The sequence below is a fragment of the Trichomycterus rosablanca genome, unplaced genomic scaffold (assembly GCF_030014385.1).
Source record: "Trichomycterus rosablanca isolate fTriRos1 unplaced genomic scaffold, fTriRos1.hap1 scaffold_271, whole genome shotgun sequence".
NCBI classification, from domain to species: Eukaryota; Metazoa; Chordata; class Actinopteri; order Siluriformes; family Trichomycteridae; genus Trichomycterus; species Trichomycterus rosablanca.
Window position 1 is genome coordinate 1 of NW_026947099.1, and position 21,802 is coordinate 21,802.

Here is a 21,802-nt window from a genome sequence, read left to right on the forward strand (position 1 = left end):
CAGCTCGGATCAGGAGAACGGATTTGTGGCATTTTTGCGTTGGGACAAAAGTGGTCGTCCAGAGCTATTTTTGGAAAGGCAGCATAACATAAAAGGCAGCTTACATAAAAAGCTTGTTGATACAAACGTTAAAGAGACCGGTATTTTAAATCAGCTTTAGCACTGGGCCAGGCACGTGCACAGACATTTTTGGGGGCAGGTGCTCAAGCCAAAAAAAGGGCACTCATCGCCAAAATTATTAATAAAATAAAAAATGAAAAAACACAGTAGGATATTTAACTTATATATAAAGTTAGTGGGGGACTGCGTTCGAGCTTGTAGATTTTAGCCGACCGTATTCAATTAGTTTCTTGTTCTGTATGATTTTCATTCTGATTCGTTGTTCTTTTGCGTGCAGTTCCGATCAATTGGACGGATTCGTGGGGCAAAAAGTGGTAGTTCAGAGCTATTTTTGGATAGGCAGCGTTTGCATAAAAAGCTTGTTGATACAAACGTGAAATAGAACGCTAATTTCTGATAATGAGGGACCGCGTTCGCGCTTTCCCTTGATTTCTGTGGTGGCAAAGCAAGAGCTTGTAAAATTGAGCGAGACCGTATTCATTTTTTTCTTGTTCTGTATGATTTTCGTTCTGATTCGTCGTATTTCGATTTGAAGCTCGGATAGAACGGATTTGTGGCGTTTTTGCCTTGGAAAAAAAGTGGTCGTCCAGAGCTATTTTTGGATAGGCAGCGTTTACATAAAAAGCTTGTTGATACAAACGTTAAAGAGACCGGTATTTTAGATCAGCTTTAGCACTGGGCACATAATTAGCCGTTTGCACTATTTCTTAGGCTAATTTGACCGTTTCATGATTGAGCTATGCCAAACCTGTAAAGGGCATGCTTGTCAGGTGGATTTTTACAGTGTTTTTTTCTTTTCTTTTTTGTAGATCAATTTGAAATGATCATTTTTTTCTTCTGTTTTGGTTGAACCAAGTGTTTTTTTTTTTTTTTTTTTTTTCTTATTTTCAGGCAAATGTCGGCGTGGTCGTTTTGATGTTGCAGAATAGCGGCGTTTGCGTTCGGTGAGGTTTGTGCTGGTGTGATGAGTAGACGAGTGGAGCTCACCGTGAGTTTGAACGGTGTGTGATTCGGTGTCTCTGTTCGGCGGTGCCTCTACACCTCATACTTACCTGGCAGGGGCGAGACCATGATCAAGAAGGTGGTTCACCCAGGGCGAGGCTCAGCCATTGCACTCCGGTTGTGCTGACCGCTGCGAATTCCCCAAATGTGGGAATCTCGACTGCATAATTTCTGATTGTGGGGGACTGCGTTCGCGCTCTCCCCTGATTTCTGTGGTGGCAAAAATAGAGTTTGCAGATTTTAGCCGACCGTCGTTGTTCGATGTGCTGCTCGGATCAGGAGAACGGATTTGTGGCATTTTTGCGTTGGGACAAAAGTGGTCGTCCAGAGCTATTTTTGGAAAGGCAGCGTTTACATAAAAAGCTTGTTGATACAAACGTTAAAGAGACCGGTATTTTAAATCAGCTTTAGCACTGGGCCAGGCACGTGCACAGACATTTTTGGGGGCAGGTGCTCAAGCCAAAAAAAGGGCACCCATCGCCAAAATTATTAATAAAATAAAAAATGAAAAAACACAGTAGGATATTTAACTTATATATAAAGTTAGTGGGGGACTGCGTTCGCGCTCTCCCCTTATTTCTGTGGTGGCAAAGATAGAGCTTGTAGATTTTAGCCGACCGTATTCAATTAGTTTCTTGACTAAAGAGACCGGTATTTTAAATCAGCTTTAGCACTGGGCCAGGCACGTGCACAGACATTTTTGGGGGCAGGTGCTCAAGCCAAATAAAGAGCACCCATCGCCAAAATTATTAATGAAATAAAAATTGAAAAAACACAGTAGGATATTTAACTTATATATAAAGTTAGTGGGGGACTGCGTTCGCGCTCTCCCCTGATTTCTGTGGTGGCAAAGATAGAGCTTGTAGATTTTAGCCGACCGTATTCAATTAGTTTCTTGTTCTGTATGATTTTCATTCTGATTCGTTGTTCTTTTGCGTGCAGTTCCGATCAATTGGACGCATTCGTGGGGAAAAAAGTGGTCGTTCAGAGCTATTTTTGGATAGGCAGCGTTTACATAAAAAGCTTGTTGATACAAACGTGAAATAGAACGCTAATTTCTGATAATGAGGGACCGCGTTCGCGCTCTCCCCTGATTTCTGTGGTGGCAAAAATAGAGTTTGTAGGTTTTAGCCGACCGTCGTTGTTCGATGTGCAGCTCGGATCAGGAGAACGGATTTGTGGCATTTTTGCGTTGGGACAAAAGTGGTCGTCCAGAGCTATTTTTGGAAAGGCAGCATAACATAAAAGGCAGCTTACATAAAAAGCTTGTTGATACAAACGTTAAAGAGACCGGTATTTTAAATCAGCTTTAGCACTGGGCCAGGCACGTGCACAGACATTTTTGGGGGCAGGTGCTCAAGCCAAAAAAAGGGCACCCATCGCCAAAATTATTAATAAAATAAAAAATGAAAAAACACAGTAGGATATTTAACTTATATATAAAGTTAGTGGGGGACTGCGTTCGCGCTCTCCCCTGATTTCTGTGGTGGCAAAAATAGAGTTTGTAGATTTTGTTCGATGTGCAGCTCGGATCAGGCATTTTTGCGTTGGGACAAAAGTGGTCGTCCAGAGCTATTTTTGGAAAGGCAGCGTTTACATAAAAAGCTTGTTGATACAAACGTTAAAGAGACCGGTATTTTAAATCAGCTTTAGCACTGGGCCAGGCACGTGCACAGACATTTTTGGGGGCAGGTGCTCAAGCCAAAAAAAGGGCACCCATCGCCAAAATTATTAATAAAATAAAAAATGAAAAAACACAGTAGGATATTTAACTTATATATAAAGTTAGTGGGGGACTGCGTTCGCGCTCTTCCCTGATTTCTGTGGTGGCAAAGATAGAGCTTGTAGATTTTAGCCGACCGTATTCAATTAGTTTCTTGTTCTGTATGATTTTCATTCTGATTCGTTGTTCTTTTGCGTGCAGTTCCGATCAATTGGACGGATTCGTGGGGCAAAAAGTGGTAGTTCAGAGCTATTTTTGGATAGGCAGCGTTTGCATTAAAAGCTTGTTGATACAAACGTGAAATAGAACGCTAATTTCTGATAATGAGGGACCGCGTTCGCGCTTTCCCTTGATTTCTGTGGTGGCAAAGCAAGAGCTTGTAAAATTGAGCGAGACCGTATTCATTTTTTTCTTGTTCTGTATGATTTTCGTTCTGATTCGTCGTATTTCGATTTGAAGCTCGGATAGAATGGATTTGTGGCGTTTTTGCCTTGGAAAAAAAGTGGTCGTCCAGAGCTATTTTTGGATAGGCAGCGTTTACATAAAAAGCTTGTTGATACAAACGTTAAAGAGACCGGTATTTTAGATCAGCTTTAGCACTGGGCACATAATTAGCCGTTTGCACTATTTTTTAGGCTAATTTGACCGTTTCATGATTGAGCTATGCCAAACCTGTAAAGGGCATGCTTGTCAGGTGGATTTTTACAGTGTTTTTTCTTTTCTTTTTTGTAGATCAATTTGAAATGATCATTTTTTTCTTCTGTTTTGGTTGAACCAAGTGTTTTTTTTTTTTTTTTTTTTTCTTATTTTCAGGCAAATGTCGGCGTGGTCGTTTTGATGTTGCAGAATAGCGGCGTTTGCGTTCGGTGAGGTTTGTGCTGGTGTGATGAGTAGACGAGTGGAGCTCACCGTGAGTTTGAACGGTGTGTGATTCGGTGTCTCTGTTCGGCGGTGCTTCTACACCTCATACTTACCTGGCAGGGGCGAGACCATGATCAAGAAGGTGGTTCACCCAGGGCGAGGCTCAGCCATTGCACTCTGGTTGTGCTGACTGCTGCGAATTCCCCAAATGTGGGAATCTCGACTGCATAATTTCTGATAGTGGGGGACTGCGTTCGCGCTCTCCCCTGATTTCTGTGGTGGCAAAAATAGAGTTTGCAGATTTTAGCCGACCGTCGTTGTTCGATGTGCAGCTCGGATCAGGAGAACGGATTTGTGGCATTTTTGCGTTGGTATAAAAGTGGTCGTCCAGAGCTATTTTTGGAAAGGCAGCGTTTACATAAAAAGCTTGTTGATACAAACGTTAAAGAGACCGGTATTTTAAATCAGCTTTAGCACTGGGCCAGGCACGTGCACAGACATTTTTGGGGGCAGGTGCTCAAGCCAAAAAAAGGGCACCCATCGCCAAAATTATTAATAAAATAAAAAATGAAAAAACACAGTAGGATATTTAACTTATATATAAAGTTAGTGGGGGACTGCGTTCGCGCTCTCCCCTGATTTCTGTGGTGGCAAAAATAGAGTTTGTAGATTTTGTTCGATGTGCAGCTCGGATCAGGCATTTTTGCGTTGGGACAAAAGTGGTCGTCCAGAGCTATTTTTGGAAAGGCAGCGTTTACATAAAAAGCTTGTTGATACAAACGTTAAAGAGACCGGTATTTTAAATCAGCTTTAGCACTGGGCCAGGCACGTGCACAGACATTTTTGGGGGCAGGTGCTCAAGCCAAAAAAAGGGCACCCATCGCCAAAATTATTAATAAAATAAAAAATGAAAAAACACAGTAGGATATTTAACTTATATATAAAGTTAGTGGGGGACTGCGTTCGCGCTCTTCCCTGATTTCTGTGGTGGCAAAGATAGAGCTTGTAGATTTTAGCCGACCGTATTCAATTAGTTTCTTGTTCTGTATGATTTTCATTCTGATTCGTTGTTCTTTTGCGTGCAGTTCCGATCAATTGGACGGATTCGTGGGGCAAAAAGTGGTAGTTCAGAGCTATTTTTGGATAGGCAGCGTTTGCATAAAAAGCTTGTTGATACAAACGTGAAATAGAACGCTAATTTCTGATAATGAGGGACCGCGTTCGCGCTTTCCCTTGATTTCTGTGGTGGCAAAGCAAGAGCTTGTAAAATTGAGCGAGACCGTATTCATTTTTTTCTTGTTCTGTATGATTTTCGTTCTGATTCGTCGTATTTCGATTTGAAGCTCGGATAGAACGGATTTGTGGCGTTTTTGCCTTGGAAAAAAAGTGGTCGTCCAGAGCTATTTTTGGATAGGCAGCGTTTACATAAAAAGCTTGTTGATACAAACGTTAAAGAGACCGGTATTTTAGATCAGCTTTAGCACTGGGCACATAATTAGCCGTTTGCACTATTTCTTAGGCTAATTTGACCGTTTCATGATTGAGCTATGCCAAACCTGTAAAGGGCATGCTTGTCAGGTGGATTTTTACAGTGTTTTTTCTTTTCTTTTTTGTAGATCAATTTGAAATGATCATTTTTTTCTTCTGTTTTGGTTGAACCAAGTGTTTTTTTTTCTTTTTTTTTTCTTATTTTCAGGCAAATGTCGGCGTGGTCGTTTTGATGTTGCAGAATAGCGGCGTTTGCGTTCGGTGAGGTTTGTGCTGGTGTGATGAGTAGACGAGTGGAGCTCACCGTGAGTTTGAACGGTGTGTGATTCGGTGTCTCTGTTCGGCGGTGCCTCTACACCTCATACTTACCTGGCAGGGGCGAGACCATGATCAAGAAGGTGGTTCACCCAGGGCGAGGCTCAGCCATTGCACTCCGGTTGTGCTGACCGCTGCGAATTCCCCAAATGTGGGAATCTCGACTGCATAATTTCTGATAGTGGGGGACTGCGTTCGCGCTCTCCCCTGATTTCTGTGGTGGCAAAAATAGAGTTTGTAGGTTTTAGCCGACCGTCGTTGTTCGATGTGCAGCTCGGATCAGGAGAACGGATTTGTGGCATTTTTGCGTTGGGACAAAAGTGGTCGTCCAGAGCTATTTTTGGAAAGGCAGCATAACATAAAAGGCAGCTTACATAGAAAGCTTGTTGATACAAACGTTAAAGAGACCGGTATTTTAAATCAGCTTTAGCACTGGGCCAGGCACGTGCACAGACATTTTTGGGGGCAGGTGCTCAAGCCAAAAAAAGGGCACCCATCGCCAAAATTATTAATAAAATAAAAAATGAAAAAACACAGTAGGATATTTAACTTATATATAAAGTTAGTGGGGGACTGCGTTCGCGCTCTCCCCTGATTTCTGTGGTGGCAAAGATAGAGCTTGTAGATTTTAGCCGACCGTATTCAATTAGTTTCTTGTTCTGTATGATTTTCATTCTGATTCGTTGTTCTTTTGCGTGCAGTTCCTATCAATTGGACGGATTCGTGGGGAAAAAAGTGGTCGTTCAGAGCTATTTTTGGATAGGCAGCGTTTACATAAAAAGCTTGTTGATACAAACGTGAAATAGAACGCTAATTTCTGATAATGAGGGACCGCGTTCGCGCTTTCCCTTGATTTCTGTGGTGGCAAAGCAAGAGCTTGTAAAATTGAGCGAGACCGTATTCATTTTGTTTCTTGTTCTGTATGATTTTCATTCTGATTCGTCGTATTTCGATTTGCAGCTCGGATCAAGAACGGATTTGTGGCGTTTTTGCCTTGGAAAAAAAGTGGTCGTCCAGAGCTGTTTTTGGATAGGCAGCGTTTACATAAAAAGCTTGTTGATACAAACGTTAAAGAGACCGGTATTTTAGATCAGCTTTAGCACTGGGCACATAATTAGCCGTTTGCACTATTTCTTAGGCTAATTTGACCGTTTCATGATTGAGCTATGCCAAACATGTAAAGGGCATGCTTGTCAGGTGGATTTTTACAGTGTTTTCTTTTTTCTTTTTTGTAGATCAATTTGAAATGATCATTTTTTTCTTCTGTTTTGGTTGAACCAAGTGGTTTTTTTTTCTTATTTTCAGGCAAATGTCGGCGTGGTCGTTTTGATGTTGCAGAATAGCGGCGTTTTGTGCTGGTGTGATGAGTAGACGAGTGGAGCTCACCGTGAGTTTGAACGGTGTGTGATTCGGTGTCTCTGTTCGGCGGTGCCTCTACACCTCATACTTACCTGGCAGAAGCGAGACCATGATCAAGAAGGTGGTTCACCCAGGGCGAGGCTCAGCCATTGCACTCCGGTTGTGCTGACCGCTGCGAATTCCCCAAATGTGGGAATCTCGACTGCATCATTTCTGATAGTGGGGGACTGCGTTCGCGCTCTCCCCTGATTTCTGTGGTGGCAAAAATAGAGTTTGTAGATTTTAGCCGACCGTCGTTGTTCGATGTGCAGCTCGGATCAGGAGAACGGATTTGTGGCATTTTTGCGTTGGGACAAAAGTGGTCGTCCAGAGCTATTTTTGGAAAGGCAGCATAACATAAAAGGCAGCTTACATAAAAAGCTTGTTGATACAAACGTTAAAGAGACCGGTATTTTAAATCAGCTTTAGCACTGGGCCAGGCACGTGCACAGACATTTTTGGGGGCAGGTGCTCAAGCCAAAAAAAGGGCACTCATCGCCAAAATTATTAATAAAATAAAAAATGAAAAAACACAGTAGGATATTTAACTTATATATAAAGTTAGTGGGGGACTGCGTTCGAGCTTGTAGATTTTAGCCGACCGTATTCAATTAGTTTCTTGTTCTGTATGATTTTCATTCTGATTCGTTGTTCTTTTGCGTGCAGTTCCGATCAATTGGACGGATTCGTGGGGCAAAAAGTGGTAGTTCAGAGCTATTTTTGGATAGGCAGCGTTTGCATAAAAAGCTTGTTGATACAAACGTGAAATAGAACGCTAATTTCTGATAATGAGGGACCGCGTTCGCGCTTTCCCTTGATTTCTGTGGTGGCAAAGCAAGAGCTTGTAAAATTGAGCGAGACCGTATTCATTTTTTTCTTGTTCTGTATGATTTTCGTTCTGATTCGTCGTATTTCGATTTGAAGCTCGGATAGAACGGATTTGTGGCGTTTTTGCCTTGGAAAAAAAGTGGTCGTCCAGAGCTATTTTTGGATAGGCAGCGTTTACATAAAAAGCTTGTTGATACAAACGTTAAAGAGACCGGTATTTTAGATCAGCTTTAGCACTGGGCACATAATTAGCCGTTTGCACTATTTCTTAGGCTAATTTGACCGTTTCATGATTGAGCTATGCCAAACCTGTAAAGGGCATGCTTGTCAGGTGGATTTTTACAGTGTTTTTTTCTTTTCTTTTTTGTAGATCAATTTGAAATGATCATTTTTTTCTTCTGTTTTGGTTGAACCAAGTGTTTTTTTTTTTTTTTTTTTTTTTTTCTTATTTTCAGGCAAATGTCGGCGTGGTCGTTTTGATGTTGCAGAATAGCGGCGTTTGCGTTCGGTGAGGTTTGTGCTGGTGTGATGAGTAGACGAGTGGAGCTCACCGTGAGTTTGAACGGTGTGTGATTCGGTGTCTCTGTTCGGCGGTGCCTCTACACCTCATACTTACCTGGCAGGGGCGAGACCATGATCAAGAAGGTGGTTCACCCAGGGCGAGGCTCAGCTATTGCACTCCGGTTGTGCTGACCGCTGCGAATTCCCCAAATGTGGGAATCTCGACTGCATAATTTCTGATAGTGGGGGACTGCGTTCGCGCTCTTCCCTGATTTCTGTGGTGGCAAAAATAGAGTTTGTAGGTTTTAGCCGACCGTCGTTGTTCGATGTGCAGCTCGGATCAGGAGAACGGATTTGTGGCATTTTTGCGTTGGGACAAAAGTGGTCGTCCAGAGCTATTTTTGGAAAGGCAGCATAACATAAAAGGCAGCTTACATAGAAAGCTTGTTGATACAAACGTTAAAGAGACCGGTATTTTAAATCAGCTTTAGCACTGGGCCAGGCACGTGCACAGACATTTTTGGGGGCAGGTGCTCAAGCCAAAAAAAGGGCACCCATCGCCAAAATTATTAATAAAATAAAAAATGAAAAAACACAGTAGGATATTTAACTTATATATAAAGTTAGTGGGGGACTGCGTTCGCGCTCTCCCCTGATTTCTGTGGTGGCAAAGATAGAGCTTGTAGATTTTAGCCGACCGTATTCAATTAGTTTCTTGTTCTGTATGATTTTCATTCTGATTCGTTGTTCTTTTGCGTGCAGTTCCTATCAATTGGACGGATTCGTGGGGAAAAAAGTGGTCGTTCAGAGCTATTTTTGGATAGGCAGCGTTTACATAAAAAGCTTGTTGATACAAACGTGAAATAGAACGCTAATTTCTGATAATGAGGGACCGCGTTCGCGCTTTCCCTTGATTTCTGTGGTGGCAAAGCAAGAGCTTGTAAAATTGAGCGAGACCGTATTCATTTTGTTTCTTGTTCTGTATGATTTTCATTCTGATTCGTCGTATTTCGATTTGCAGCTCGGATCAAGAACGGATTTGTGGCGTTTTTGCCTTGGAAAAAAAGTGGTCGTCCAGAGCTGTTTTTGGATAGGCAGCGTTTACATAAAAAGCTTGTTGATACAAACGTTAAAGAGACCGGTATTTTAGATCAGCTTTAGCACTGGGCACATAATTAGCCGTTTGCACTATTTCTTAGGCTAATTTGACCGTTTCATGATTGAGCTATGCCAAACATGTAAAGGGCATGCTTGTCAGGTGGATTTTTACAGTGTTTTCTTTTTTCTTTTTTGTAGATCAATTTGAAATGATCATTTTTTTCTTCTGTTTTGGTTGAACCAAGTGGTTTTTTTTTCTTATTTTCAGGCAAATGTCGGCGTGGTCGTTTTGATGTTGCAGAATAGCGGCGTTTTGTGCTGGTGTGATGAGTAGACGAGTGGAGCTCACCGTGAGTTTGAACGGTGTGTGATTCGGTGTCTCTGTTCGGCGGTGCCTCTACACCTCATACTTACCTGGCAGGAGCGAGACCATGATCAAGAAGGTGGTTCACCCAGGGCGAGGCTCAGCCATTGCACTCCGGTTGTGCTGACCGCTGCGAATTCCCCAAATGTGGGAATCTCGACTGCATCATTTCTGATAGTGGGGGACTGCGTTCGCGCTCTCCCCTGATTTCTGTGGTGGCAAAAATAGAGTTTGTAGATTTTAGCCGACCGTCGTTGTTCGATGTGCAGCTCGGATCAGGAGAACGGATTTGTGGCATTTTTGCGTTGGGACAAAAGTGGTCGTCCAGAGCTATTTTTGGAAAGGCAGCATAACATAAAAGGCAGCTTACATAAAAAGCTTGTTGATACAAACGTTAAAGAGACCGGTATTTTAAATCAGCTTTAGCACTGGGCCAGGCACGTGCACAGACATTTTTGGGGGCAGGTGCTCAAGCCAAAAAAAGGGCACTCATCGCCAAAATTATTAATAAAATAAAAAATGAAAAAACACAGTAGGATATTTAACTTATATATAAAGTTAGTGGGGGACTGCGTTCGAGCTTGTAGATTTTAGCCGACCGTATTCAATTAGTTTCTTGTTCTGTATGATTTTCATTCTGATTCGTTGTTCTTTTGCGTGCAGTTCCGATCAATTGGACGGATTCGTGGGGCAAAAAGTGGTAGTTCAGAGCTATTTTTGGATAGGCAGCGTTTGCATAAAAAGCTTGTTGATACAAACGTGAAATAGAACGCTAATTTCTGATAATGAGGGACCGCGTTCGCGCTTTCCCTTGATTTCTGTGGTGGCAAAGCAAGAGCTTGTAAAATTGAGCGAGACCGTATTCATTTTTTTCTTGTTCTGTATGATTTTCGTTCTGATTCGTCGTATTTCGATTTGAAGCTCGGATAGAACGGATTTGTGGCGTTTTTGCCTTGGAAAAAAAGTGGTCGTCCAGAGCTATTTTTGGATAGGCAGCGTTTACATAAAAAGCTTGTTGATACAAACGTTAAAGAGACCGGTATTTTAGATCAGCTTTAGCACTGGGCACATAATTAGCCGTTTGCACTATTTCTTAGGCTAATTTGACCGTTTCATGATTGAGCTATGCCAAACCTGTAAAGGGCATGCTTGTCAGGTGGATTTTTACAGTGTTTTTTTCTTTTCTTTTTTGTAGATCAATTTGAAATGATCATTTTTTTCTTCTGTTTTGGTTGAACCAAGTGTTTTTTTCTTTTTTTTTTTTTCTTATTTTCAGGCAAATGTCGGCGTGGTCGTTTTGATGTTGCAGAATAGCGGCGTTTGCGTTCGGTGAGGTTTGTGCTGGTGTGATGAGTAGACGAGTGGAGCTCACCGTGAGTTTGAACGGTGTGTGATTCGGTGTCTCTGTTCGGCGGTGCCTCTACACCTCATACTTACCTGGCAGGGGCGAGACCATGATCAAGAAGGTGGTTCACCCAGGGCGAGGCTCAGCCATTGCACTCCGGTTGTGCTGACCGCTGCGAATTCCCCAAATGTGGGAATCTCGACTGCATAATTTCTGATTGTGGGGGACTGCGTTCGCGCTCTCCCCTGATTTCTGTGGTGGCAAAAATAGAGTTTGCAGATTTTAGCCGACCGTCGTTGTTCGATGTGCTGCTCGGATCAGGAGAACGGATTTGTGGCATTTTTGCGTTGGGACAAAAGTGGTCGTCCAGAGCTATTTTTGGAAAGGCAGCGTTTACATAAAAAGCTTGTTGATACAAACGTTAAAGAGACCGGTATTTTAAATCAGCTTTAGCACTGGGCCAGGCACGTGCACAGACATTTTTGGGGGCAGGTGCTCAAGCCAAAAAAAGGGCACCCATCGCCAAAATTATTAATGAAATAAAAAATGAAAAAACACAGTAGGATATTTAACTTATATATAAAGTTAGTGGGGGACTGCGTTCGCGCTCTCCCCTGATTTCTGTGGTGGCAAAGATAGAGCTTGTAGATTTTAGCCGACCGTATTCAATTAGTTTCTTGACTAAAGAGACCGGTATTTTAAATCAGCTTTAGCACTGGGCCAGGCACGTGCACAGACATTTTTGGGGGCAGGTGCTCAAGCCAAATAAAGAGCACCCATCGCCAAAATTATTAATGAAATAAAAATTGAAAAAACACAGTAGGATATTTAACTTATATATAAAGTTAGTGGGGGACTGCGTTCGCGCTCTCCCCTGATTTCTGTGGTGGCAAAGATAGAGCTTGTAGATTTTAGCCGACCGTATTCAATTAGTTTCTTGTTCTGTATGATTTTCATTCTGATTCGTTGTTCTTTTGCGTGCAGTTCCGATCAATTGGACGCATTCGTGGGGAAAAAAGTGGTCGTTCAGAGCTATTTTTGGATAGGCAGCGTTTACATAAAAAGCTTGTTGATACAAACGTGAAATAGAACGCTAATTTCTGATAATGAGGGACCGCGTTCGCGCTCTCCCCTGATTTCTGTGGTGGCAAAAATAGAGTTTGTAGGTTTTAGCCGACCGTCGTTGTTCGATGTGCAGCTCGGATCAGGAGAACGGATTTGTGGCATTTTTGCGTTGGGACAAAAGTGGTCGTCCAGAGCTATTTTTGGAAAGGCAGCATAACATAAAAGGCAGCTTACATAAAAAGCTTGTTGATACAAACGTTAAAGAGACCGGTATTTTAAATCAGCTTTAGCACTGGGCCAGGCACGTGCACAGACATTTTTGGGGGCAGGTGCTCAAGCCAAAAAAAGGGCACCCATCGCCAAAATTATTAATAAAATAAAAAATGAAAAAACACAGTAGGATATTTAACTTATATATAAAGTTAGTGGGGGACTGCGTTCGCGCTCTCCCCTGATTTCTGTGGTGGCAAAAATAGAGTTTGTAGATTTTGTTCGATGTGCAGCTCGGATCAGGCATTTTTGCGTTGGGACAAAAGTGGTCGTCCAGAGCTATTTTTGGAAAGGCAGCGTTTACATAAAAAGCTTGTTGATACAAACGTTAAAGAGACCGGTATTTTAAATCAGCTTTAGCACTGGGCCAGGCACGTGCACAGACATTTTTGGGGGCAGGTGCTCAAGCCAAAAAAAGGGCACCCATCGCCAAAATTATTAATAAAATAAAAAATGAAAAAACACAGTAGGATATTTAACTTATATATAAAGTTAGTGGGGGACTGCGTTCGCGCTCTTCCCTGATTTCTGTGGTGGCAAAGATAGAGCTTGTAGATTTTAGCCGACCGTATTCAATTAGTTTCTTGTTCTGTATGATTTTCATTCTGATTCGTTGTTCTTTTGCGTGCAGTTCCGATCAATTGGACGGATTCGTGGGGCAAAAAGTGGTAGTTCAGAGCTATTTTTGGATAGGCAGCGTTTGCATAAAAAGCTTGTTGATACAAACGTGAAATAGAACGCTAATTTCTGATAATGAGGGACCGCGTTCGCGCTTTCCCTTGATTTCTGTGGTGGCAAAGCAAGAGCTTGTAAAATTGAGCGAGACCGTATTCATTTTTTTCTTGTTCTGTATGATTTTCGTTCTGATTCGTCGTATTTCGATTTGAAGCTCGGATAGAACGGATTTGTGGCGTTTTTGCCTTGGAAAAAAAGTGGTCGTCCAGAGCTATTTTTGGATAGGCAGCGTTTACATAAAAAGCTTGTTGATACAAACGTTAAAGAGACCGGTATTTTAGATCAGCTTTAGCACTGGGCACATAATTAGCCGTTTGCACTATTTCTTAGGCTAATTTGACCGTTTCATGATTGAGCTATGCCAAACCTGTAAAGGGCATGCTTGTCAGGTGGATTTTTACAGTGTTTTTTTCTTTTCTTTTTTGTAGATCAATTTGAAATGATCATTTTTTTCTTCTGTTTTGGTTGAACCAAGTGTTTTTTTTTTTTTTTTTTTTTTTTTTCTTATTTTCAGGCAAATGTCGGCGTGGTCGTTTTGATGTTGCAGAATAGCGGCGTTTGCGTTCGGTGAGGTTTGTGCTGGTGTGATGAGTAGACGAGTGGAGCTCACCGTGAGTTTGAACGGTGTGTGATTCGGTGTCTCTGTTCGGCGGTGCCTCTACACCTCATACTTACCTGGCAGGGGCGAGACCATGATCAAGAAGGTGGTTCACCCAGGGCGAGGCTCAGCTATTGCACTCCGGTTGTGCTGACCGCTGCGAATTCCCCAAATGTGGGAATCTCGACTGCATAATTTCTGATAGTGGGGGACTGCGTTCGCGCTCTCCCCTGATTTCTGTGGTGGCAAAAATAGAGTTTGTAGGTTTTAGCCGACCGTCGTTGTTCGATGTGCAGCTCGGATCAGGAGAACGGATTTGTGGCATTTTTGCGTTGGGACAAAAGTGGTCGTCCAGAGCTATTTTTGGAAAGGCAGCATAACATAAAAGGCAGCTTACATAGAAAGCTTGTTGATACAAACGTTAAAGAGACCGGTATTTTAAATCAGCTTTAGCACTGGGCCAGGCACGTGCACAGACATTTTTGGGGGCAGGTGCTCAAGCCAAAAAAAGGGCACCCATCGCCAAAATTATTAATAAAATAAAAAATGAAAAAACACAGTAGGATATTTAACTTATATATAAAGTTAGTGGGGGACTGCGTTCGCGCTCTCCCCTGATTTCTGTGGTGGCAAAGATAGAGCTTGTAGATTTTAGCCGACCGTATTCAATTAGTTTCTTGTTCTGTATGATTTTCATTCTGATTCGTTGTTCTTTTGCGTGCAGTTCCTATCAATTGGACGGATTCGTGGGGAAAAAAGTGGTCGTTCAGAGCTATTTTTGGATAGGCAGCGTTTACATAAAAAGCTTGTTGATACAAACGTGAAATAGAACGCTAATTTCTGATAATGAGGGACCGCGTTCGCGCTTTCCCTTGATTTCTGTGGTGGCAAAGCAAGAGCTTGTAAAATTGAGCGAGACCGTATTCATTTTGTTTCTTGTTCTGTATGATTTTCATTCTGATTCGTCGTATTTCGATTTGCAGCTCGGATCAAGAACGGATTTGTGGCGTTTTTGCCTTGGAAAAAAAGTGGTCGTCCAGAGCTGTTTTTGGATAGGCAGCGTTTACATAAAAAGCTTGTTGATACAAACGTTAAAGAGACCGGTATTTTAGATCAGCTTTAGCACTGGGCACATAATTAGCCGTTTGCACTATTTCTTAGGCTAATTTGACCGTTTCATGATTGAGCTATGCCAAACATGTAAAGGGCATGCTTGTCAGGTGGATTTTTACAGTGTTTTCTTTTTTCTTTTTTGTAGATCAATTTGAAATGATCATTTTTTTCTTCTGTTTTGGTTGAACCAAGTGGTTTTTTTTTCTTATTTTCAGGCAAATGTCGGCGTGGTCGTTTTGATGTTGCAGAATAGCGGCGTTTTGTGCTGGTGTGATGAGTAGACGAGTGGAGCTCACCGTGAGTTTGAACGGTGTGTGATTCGGTGTCTCTGTTCGGCGGTGCCTCTACACCTCATACTTACCTGGCAGGAGCGAGACCATGATCAAGAAGGTGGTTCACCCAGGGCGAGGCTCAGCCATTGCACTCCGGTTGTGCTGACCGCTGCGAATTCCCCAAATGTGGGAATCTCGACTGCATCATTTCTGATAGTGGGGGACTGCGTTCGCGCTCTCCCCTGATTTCTGTGGTGGCAAAAATAGAGTTTGTAGATTTTAGCCGACCGTCGTTGTTCGATGTGCAGCTCGGATCAGGAGAACGGATTTGTGGCATTTTTGCGTTGGGACAAAAGTGGTCGTCCAGAGCTATTTTTGGAAAGGCAGCATAACATAAAAGGCAGCTTACATAAAAAGCTTGTTGATACAAACGTTAAAGAGACCGGTATTTTAAATCAGCTTTAGCACTGGGCCAGGCACGTGCACAGACATTTTTGGGGGCAGGTGCTCAAGCCAAAAAAAGGGCACTCATCGCCAAAATTATTAATAAAATAAAAAATGAAAAAACACAGTAGGATATTTAACTTATATATAAAGTTAGTGGGGGACTGCGTTCGAGCTTGTAGATTTTAGCCGACCGTATTCAATTAGTTTCTTGTTCTGTATGATTTTCATTCTGATTCGTTGTTCTTTTGCGTGCAGTTCCGATCAATTGGACGGATTCGTGGGGCAAAAAGTGGTAGTTCAGAGCTATTTTTGGATAGGCAGCGTTTGCATAAAAAGCTTGTTGATACAAACGTGAAATAGAACGCTAATTTCTGATAATGAGGGACCGCGTTCGCGCTTTCCCTTGATTTCTGTGGTGGCAAAGCAAGAGCTTGTAAAATTGAGCGAGACCGTATTCATTTTTTTCTTGTTCTGTATGATTTTCGTTCTGATTCGTCGTATTTCGATTTGAAGCTCGGATAGAACGGATTTGTGGCGTTTTTGCCTTGGAAAAAAAGTGGTCGTCCAGAGCTATTTTTGGATAGGCAGCGTTTACATAAAAAGCTTGTTGATACAAACGTTAAAGAGACCGGTATTTTAGATCAGCTTTAGCACTGGGCACATAATTAGCCGTTTGCACTATTTCTTAGGCTAATTTGACCGTTTCATGATTGAGCTATGCCAAACCTGTAAAGGGCATGCTTGTCAGGTGGATTTTTACAGTGTTTTTTTCTTTTCTTTTTTGTAGATCAATTTGAAATGATCATTTTTTTCTTCTGTTTTGGTTGAACCAAGTGTTTTTTTTCTTTTTTTTTTTTTTCTTATTTTCAGGCAAATGTCGGCGTGGTCGTTTTGATGTTGCAGAATAGCGGCGTTTGCGTTCGGTGAGGTTTGTGCTGGTGTGATGAGTAGACGAGTGGAGCTCACCGTGAGTTTGAACGGTGTGTGATTCGGTGTCTCTGTTCGGCGGTGCCTCTACACCTCATACTTACCTGGCAGGGGCGAGACCATGATCAAGAAGGTGGTTCACCCAGGGCGAGGCTCAGCCATTGCACTCCGGTTGTGCTGACCGCTGCGAATTCCCCAAATGTGGGAATCTCGACTGCATAATTTCTGATAGTGGGGGACTGCGTTCGCGCTCTCCCCTGATTTCTGTGGTGGCAAAAATAGAGTTTGTAGGTTTTAGCCGACCGTCGTTGTTCGATGTGCAGCTCGGATCAGGAGAACGGATTTGTGGCATTTTTGCGTTGGGACAAAAGTGGTCGTCCAGAGCTATTTTTGGAAAGGCAGCATAACATAAAAGGCAGCTTACATAGAAAGCTTGTTGATACAAACGTTAAAGAGACCGGTATTTTAAATCAGCTTTAGCACTGGGCCAGGCACGTGCACAGACATTTTTGGGGGCAGGTGCTCAAGCCAAAAAAAGGGCACCCATCGCCAAAATTATTAATAAAATAAAAAATGAAAAAACACAGTAGGATATTTAACTTATATATAAAGTTAGTGGGGGACTGCGTTCGCGCTCTCCCCTGATTTCTGTGGTGGCAAAGATAGAGCTTGTAGATTTTAGCCGACCGTATTCAATTAGTTTCTTGTTCTGTATGATTTTCATTCTGATTCGTTGTTCTTTTGCGTGCAGTTCCTATCAATTGGACGGATTCGTGGGGAAAAAAGTGGTCGTTCAGAGCTATTTTTGGATAGGCAGCGTTTACATAAAAAGCTTGTTGATACAAACGTGAAATAGAACGCTAATTTCTGATAATGAGGGACCGCGTTCGCGCTTTCCCTTGATTTCTGTGGTGGCAAAGCAAGAGCTTGTAAAATTGAGCGAGACCGTATTCATTTTGTTTCTTGTTCTGTATGATTTTCATTCTGATTCGTCGTATTTCGATTTGCAGCTCGGATCAAGAACGGATTTGTGGCGTTTTTGCCTTGGAAAAAAAGTGGTCGTCCAGAGCTGTTTTTGGATAGGCAGCGTTTACATAAAAAGCTTGTTGATACAAACGTTAAAGAGACCGGTATTTTAGATCAGCTTTAGCACTGGGCACATAATTAGCCGTTTGCACTATTTCTTAGGCTAATTTGACCGTTTCATGATTGAGCTATGCCAAACATGTAAAGGGCATGCTTGTCAGGTGGATTTTTACAGTGTTTTCTTTTTTCTTTTTTGTAGATCAATTTGAAATGATCATTTTTTTCTTCTGTTTTGGTTGAACCAAGTGGTTTTTTTTTCTTATTTTCAGGCAAATGTCGGCGTGGTCGTTTTGATGTTGCAGAATAGCGGCGTTTTGTGCTGGTGTGATGAGTAGACGAGTGGAGCTCACCGTGAGTTTGAACGGTGTGTGATTCGGTGTCTCTGTTCGGCGGTGCCTCTACACCTCATACTTACCTGGCAGGAGCGAGACCATGATCAAGAAGGTGGTTCACCCAGGGCGAGGCTCAGCCATTGCACTCCGGTTGTGCTGACCGCTGCGAATTCCCCAAATGTGGGAATCTCGACTGCATCATTTCTGATAGTGGGGGACTGCGTTCGCGCTCTCCCCTGATTTCTGTGGTGGCAAAAATAGAGTTTGTAGATTTTAGCCGACCGTCGTTGTTCGATGTGCAGCTCGGATCAGGAGAACGGATTTGTGGCATTTTTGCGTTGGGACAAAAGTGGTCGTCCAGAGCTATTTTTGGAAAGGCAGCATAACATAAAAGGCAGCTTACATAAAAAGCTTGTTGATACAAACGTTAAAGAGACCGGTATTTTAAATCAGCTTTAGCACTGGGCCAGGCACGTGCACAGACATTTTTGGGGGCAGGTGCTCAAGCCAAAAAAAGGGCACTCATCGCCAAAATTATTAATAAAATAAAAAATGAAAAAACACAGTAGGATATTTAACTTATATATAAAGTTAGTGGGGGACTGCGTTCGAGCTTGTAGATTTTAGCCGACCGTATTCAATTAGTTTCTTGTTCTGTATGATTTTCATTCTGATTCGTTGTTCTTTTGCGTGCAGTTCCGATCAATTGGACGGATTCGTGGGGCAAAAAGTGGTAGTTCAGAGCTATTTTTGGATAGGCAGCGTTTGCATAAAAAGCTTGTTGATACAAACGTGAAATAGAACGCTAATTTCTGATAATGAGGGACCGCGTTCGCGCTTTCCCTTGATTTCTGTGGTGGCAAAGCAAGAGCTTGTAAAATTGAGCGAGACCGTATTCATTTTTTTCTTGTTCTGTATGATTTTCGTTCTGATTCGTCGTATTTCGATTTGAAGCTCGGATAGAACGGATTTGTGGCGTTTTTGCCTTGGAAAAAAAGTGGTCGTCCAGAGCTATTTTTGGATAGGCAGCGTTTACATAAAAAGCTTGTTGATACAAACGTTAAAGAGACCGGTATTTTAGATCAGCTTTAGCACTGGGCACATAATTAGCCGTTTGCACTATTTCTTAGGCTAATTTGACCGTTTCATGATTGAGCTATGCCAAACCTGTAAAGGGCATGCTTGTCAGGTGGATTTTTACAGTGTTTTTTTCTTTTCTTTTTTGTAGATCAATTTGAAATGATCATTTTTTTCTTCTGTTTTGGTTGAACCAAGTGTTTTTTTTTTTTTTTTTTTTTTCTTATTTTCAGGCAAATGTCGGCGTGGTCGTTTTGATGTTGCAGAATAGCGGCGTTTGCGTTCGGTGAGGTTTGTGCTGGTGTGATGAGTAGACGAGTGGAGCTCACCGTGAGTTTGAACGGTGTGTGATTCGGTGTCTCTGTTCGGCGGTGCCTCTACACCTCATACTTACCTGGCAGGGGCGAGACCATGATCAAGAAGGTGGTTCACCCAGGGCGAGGCTCAGCCATTGCACTCCGGTTGTGCTGACCGCTGCGAATTCCCCAAATGTGGGAATCTCGACTGCATAATTTCTGATTGTGGGGGACTGCGTTCGCGCTCTCCCCTGATTTCTGTGGTGGCAAAAATAGAGTTTGCAGATTTTAGCCGACCGTCGTTGTTCGATGTGCTGCTCGGATCAGGAGAACGGATTTGTGGCATTTTTGCGTTGGGACAAAAGTGGTCGTCCAGAGCTATTTTTGGAAAGGCAGCGTTTACATAAAAAGCTTGTTGATACAAACGTTAAAGAGACCGGTATTTTAAATCAGCTTTAGCACTGGGCCAGGCACGTGCACAGACATTTTTGGGGGCAGGTGCTCAAGCCAAAAAAAGGGCACCCATCGCCAAAATTATTAATAAAATAAAAAATGAAAAAACACAGTAGGATATTTAACTTATATATAAAGTTAGTGGGGGACTGCGTTCGCGCTCTCCCCTTATTTCTGTGGTGGCAAAGATAGAGCTTGTAGATTTTAGCCGACCGTATTCAATTAGTTTCTTGACTAAAGAGACCGGTATTTTAAATCAGCTTTAGCACTGGGCCAGGCACGTGCACAGACATTTTTGGGGGCAGGTGCTCAAGCCAAATAAAGAGCACCCATCGCCAAAATTATTAATGAAATAAAAATTGAAAAAACACAGTAGGATATTTAACTTATATATAAAGTTAGTGGGGGACTGCGTTCGCGCTCTCCCCTGATTTCTGTGGTGGCAAAGATAGAGCTTGTAGATTTTAGCCGACCGTATTCAATTAGTTTCTTGTTCTGTATGATTTTCATTCTGATTCGTTGTTCTTTTGCGTGCAGTTCCGATCAATTGGACGCATTCGTGGGGAAAAAAGTGGTCGTTCAGAGCTATTTTTGGATAGGCAGCGTTTACATAAAAAGCTTGTTGATACAAACGTGAAATAGAACGCTAATTTCTGATAATGAGGGACCGCGTTCGCGCTCTCCCCTGATTTCTGTGGTGGCAAAAATAGAGTTTGTAGGTTTTAGCCGACCGTCGTTGTTCGATGTGCAGCTCGGATCAGGAGAACGGATTTGTGGCATTTTTGCGTTGGGACAAAAGTGGTCGTCCAGAGCTATTTTTGGAAAGGCAGCATAACATAAAAGGCAGCTTACATAAAAAGCTTGTTGATACAAACGTTAAAGAGACCGGTATTTTAAATCAGCTTTAGCACTGGGCCAGGCACGTGCACAGACATTTTTGGGGGCAGGTGCTCAAGCCAAAAAAAGGGCACCCATCGCCAAAATTATTAATAAAATAAAAAATGAAAAAACACAGTAGGATATTTAACTTATATATAAAGTTAGTGGGGGACTGCGTTCGCGCTCTCCCCTGATTTCTGTGGTGGCAAAAATAGAGTTTGTAGATTTTGTTCGATGTGCAGCTCGGATCAGGCATTTTTGCGTTGGGACAAAAGTGGTCGTCCAGAGCTATTTTTGGAAAGGCAGCGTTTACATAAAAAGCTTGTTGATACAAACGTTAAAGAGACCGGTATTTTAAATCAGCTTTAGCACTGGGCCAGGCACGTGCACAGACATTTTTGGGGGCAGGTGCTCAAGCCAAAAAAAGGGCACCCATCGCCAAAATTATTAATAAAATAAAAAATGAAAAAACACAGTAGGATATTTAACTTATATATAAAGTTAGTGGGGGACTGCGTTCGCGCTCTTCCCTGATTTCTGTGGTGGCAAAGATAGAGCTTGTAGATTTTAGCCGACCGTATTCAATTAGTTTCTTGTTCTGTATGATTTTCATTCTGATTCGTTGTTCTTTTGCGTGCAGTTCCGATCAATTGGACGGATTCGTGGGGCAAAAAGTGGTAGTTCAGAGCTATTTTTGGATAGGCAGCGTTTGCATTAAAAGCTTGTTGATACAAACGTGAAATAGAACGCTAATTTCTGATAATGAGGGACCGCGTTCGCGCTTTCCCTTGATTTCTGTGGTGGCAAAGCAAGAGCTTGTAAAATTGAGCGAGACCGTATTCATTTTTTTCTTGTTCTGTATGATTTTCGTTCTGATTCGTCGTATTTCGATTTGAAGCTCGGATAGAATGGATTTGTGGCGTTTTTGCCTTGGAAAAAAAGTGGTCGTCCAGAGCTATTTTTGGATAGGCAGCGTTTACATAAAAAGCTTGTTGATACAAACGTTAAAGAGACCGGTATTTTAGATCAGCTTTAGCACTGGGCACATAATTAGCCGTTTGCACTATTTCTTAGGCTAATTTGACCGTTTCATGATTGAGCTATGCCAAACCTGTAAAGGGCATGCTTGTCAGGTGGATTTTTACAGTGTTTTTTCTTTTCTTTTTTGTAGATCAATTTGAAATGATCATTTTTTTCTTCTGTTTTGGT

General features: G+C 42.2%; 12 non-coding genes across 12 annotated transcripts; all 12 read left to right on the forward strand.

Annotated features, from left to right (window-relative positions):
- Positions 1-1,164: 1,164 nt before the first annotated feature.
- Positions 1,165-1,328, forward strand: LOC134307418 (U1 spliceosomal RNA). The gene has a single exon (XR_010009912.1). It is a non-coding gene; the product is annotated as a U1 spliceosomal RNA (small nuclear RNA).
- A 2,483-nt stretch (positions 1,329-3,811) lies between these two features.
- Positions 3,812-3,975, forward strand: LOC134307424 (U1 spliceosomal RNA). The gene has a single exon (XR_010009918.1). It is a non-coding gene; the product is annotated as a U1 spliceosomal RNA (small nuclear RNA).
- Positions 3,976-5,555: 1,580 nt separating this feature from the next.
- Positions 5,556-5,719, forward strand: LOC134307417 (U1 spliceosomal RNA). The gene has a single exon (XR_010009911.1). It is a non-coding gene; the product is annotated as a U1 spliceosomal RNA (small nuclear RNA).
- A 1,233-nt stretch (positions 5,720-6,952) lies between these two features.
- Positions 6,953-7,116, forward strand: LOC134307444 (U1 spliceosomal RNA). The gene has a single exon (XR_010009937.1). It is a non-coding gene; the product is annotated as a U1 spliceosomal RNA (small nuclear RNA).
- Positions 7,117-8,343: 1,227 nt separating this feature from the next.
- LOC134307431 (U1 spliceosomal RNA) lies at positions 8,344-8,507 on the forward strand. The gene has a single exon (XR_010009924.1). It is a non-coding gene; the product is annotated as a U1 spliceosomal RNA (small nuclear RNA).
- Positions 8,508-9,740: 1,233 nt separating this feature from the next.
- LOC134307434 (U1 spliceosomal RNA) lies at positions 9,741-9,904 on the forward strand. Its single transcript, XR_010009927.1, has one exon. It is a non-coding gene; the product is annotated as a U1 spliceosomal RNA (small nuclear RNA).
- A 1,223-nt stretch (positions 9,905-11,127) lies between these two features.
- LOC134307419 (U1 spliceosomal RNA) lies at positions 11,128-11,291 on the forward strand. Its single transcript, XR_010009913.1, has one exon. It is a non-coding gene; the product is annotated as a U1 spliceosomal RNA (small nuclear RNA).
- A 2,489-nt stretch (positions 11,292-13,780) lies between these two features.
- Positions 13,781-13,944, forward strand: LOC134307426 (U1 spliceosomal RNA). Its single transcript, XR_010009920.1, has one exon. It is a non-coding gene; the product is annotated as a U1 spliceosomal RNA (small nuclear RNA).
- Positions 13,945-15,177: 1,233 nt separating this feature from the next.
- On the forward strand, positions 15,178-15,341 carry LOC134307435 (U1 spliceosomal RNA). Its single transcript, XR_010009928.1, has one exon. It is a non-coding gene; the product is annotated as a U1 spliceosomal RNA (small nuclear RNA).
- Positions 15,342-16,566: 1,225 nt separating this feature from the next.
- On the forward strand, positions 16,567-16,730 carry LOC134307428 (U1 spliceosomal RNA). Its single transcript, XR_010009922.1, has one exon. It is a non-coding gene; the product is annotated as a U1 spliceosomal RNA (small nuclear RNA).
- A 1,233-nt stretch (positions 16,731-17,963) lies between these two features.
- LOC134307436 (U1 spliceosomal RNA) lies at positions 17,964-18,127 on the forward strand. Its single transcript, XR_010009930.1, has one exon. It is a non-coding gene; the product is annotated as a U1 spliceosomal RNA (small nuclear RNA).
- Positions 18,128-19,351: 1,224 nt separating this feature from the next.
- LOC134307420 (U1 spliceosomal RNA) lies at positions 19,352-19,515 on the forward strand. The gene has a single exon (XR_010009914.1). It is a non-coding gene; the product is annotated as a U1 spliceosomal RNA (small nuclear RNA).
- The last annotated feature ends 2,287 nt before the right edge of the window (positions 19,516-21,802 follow it).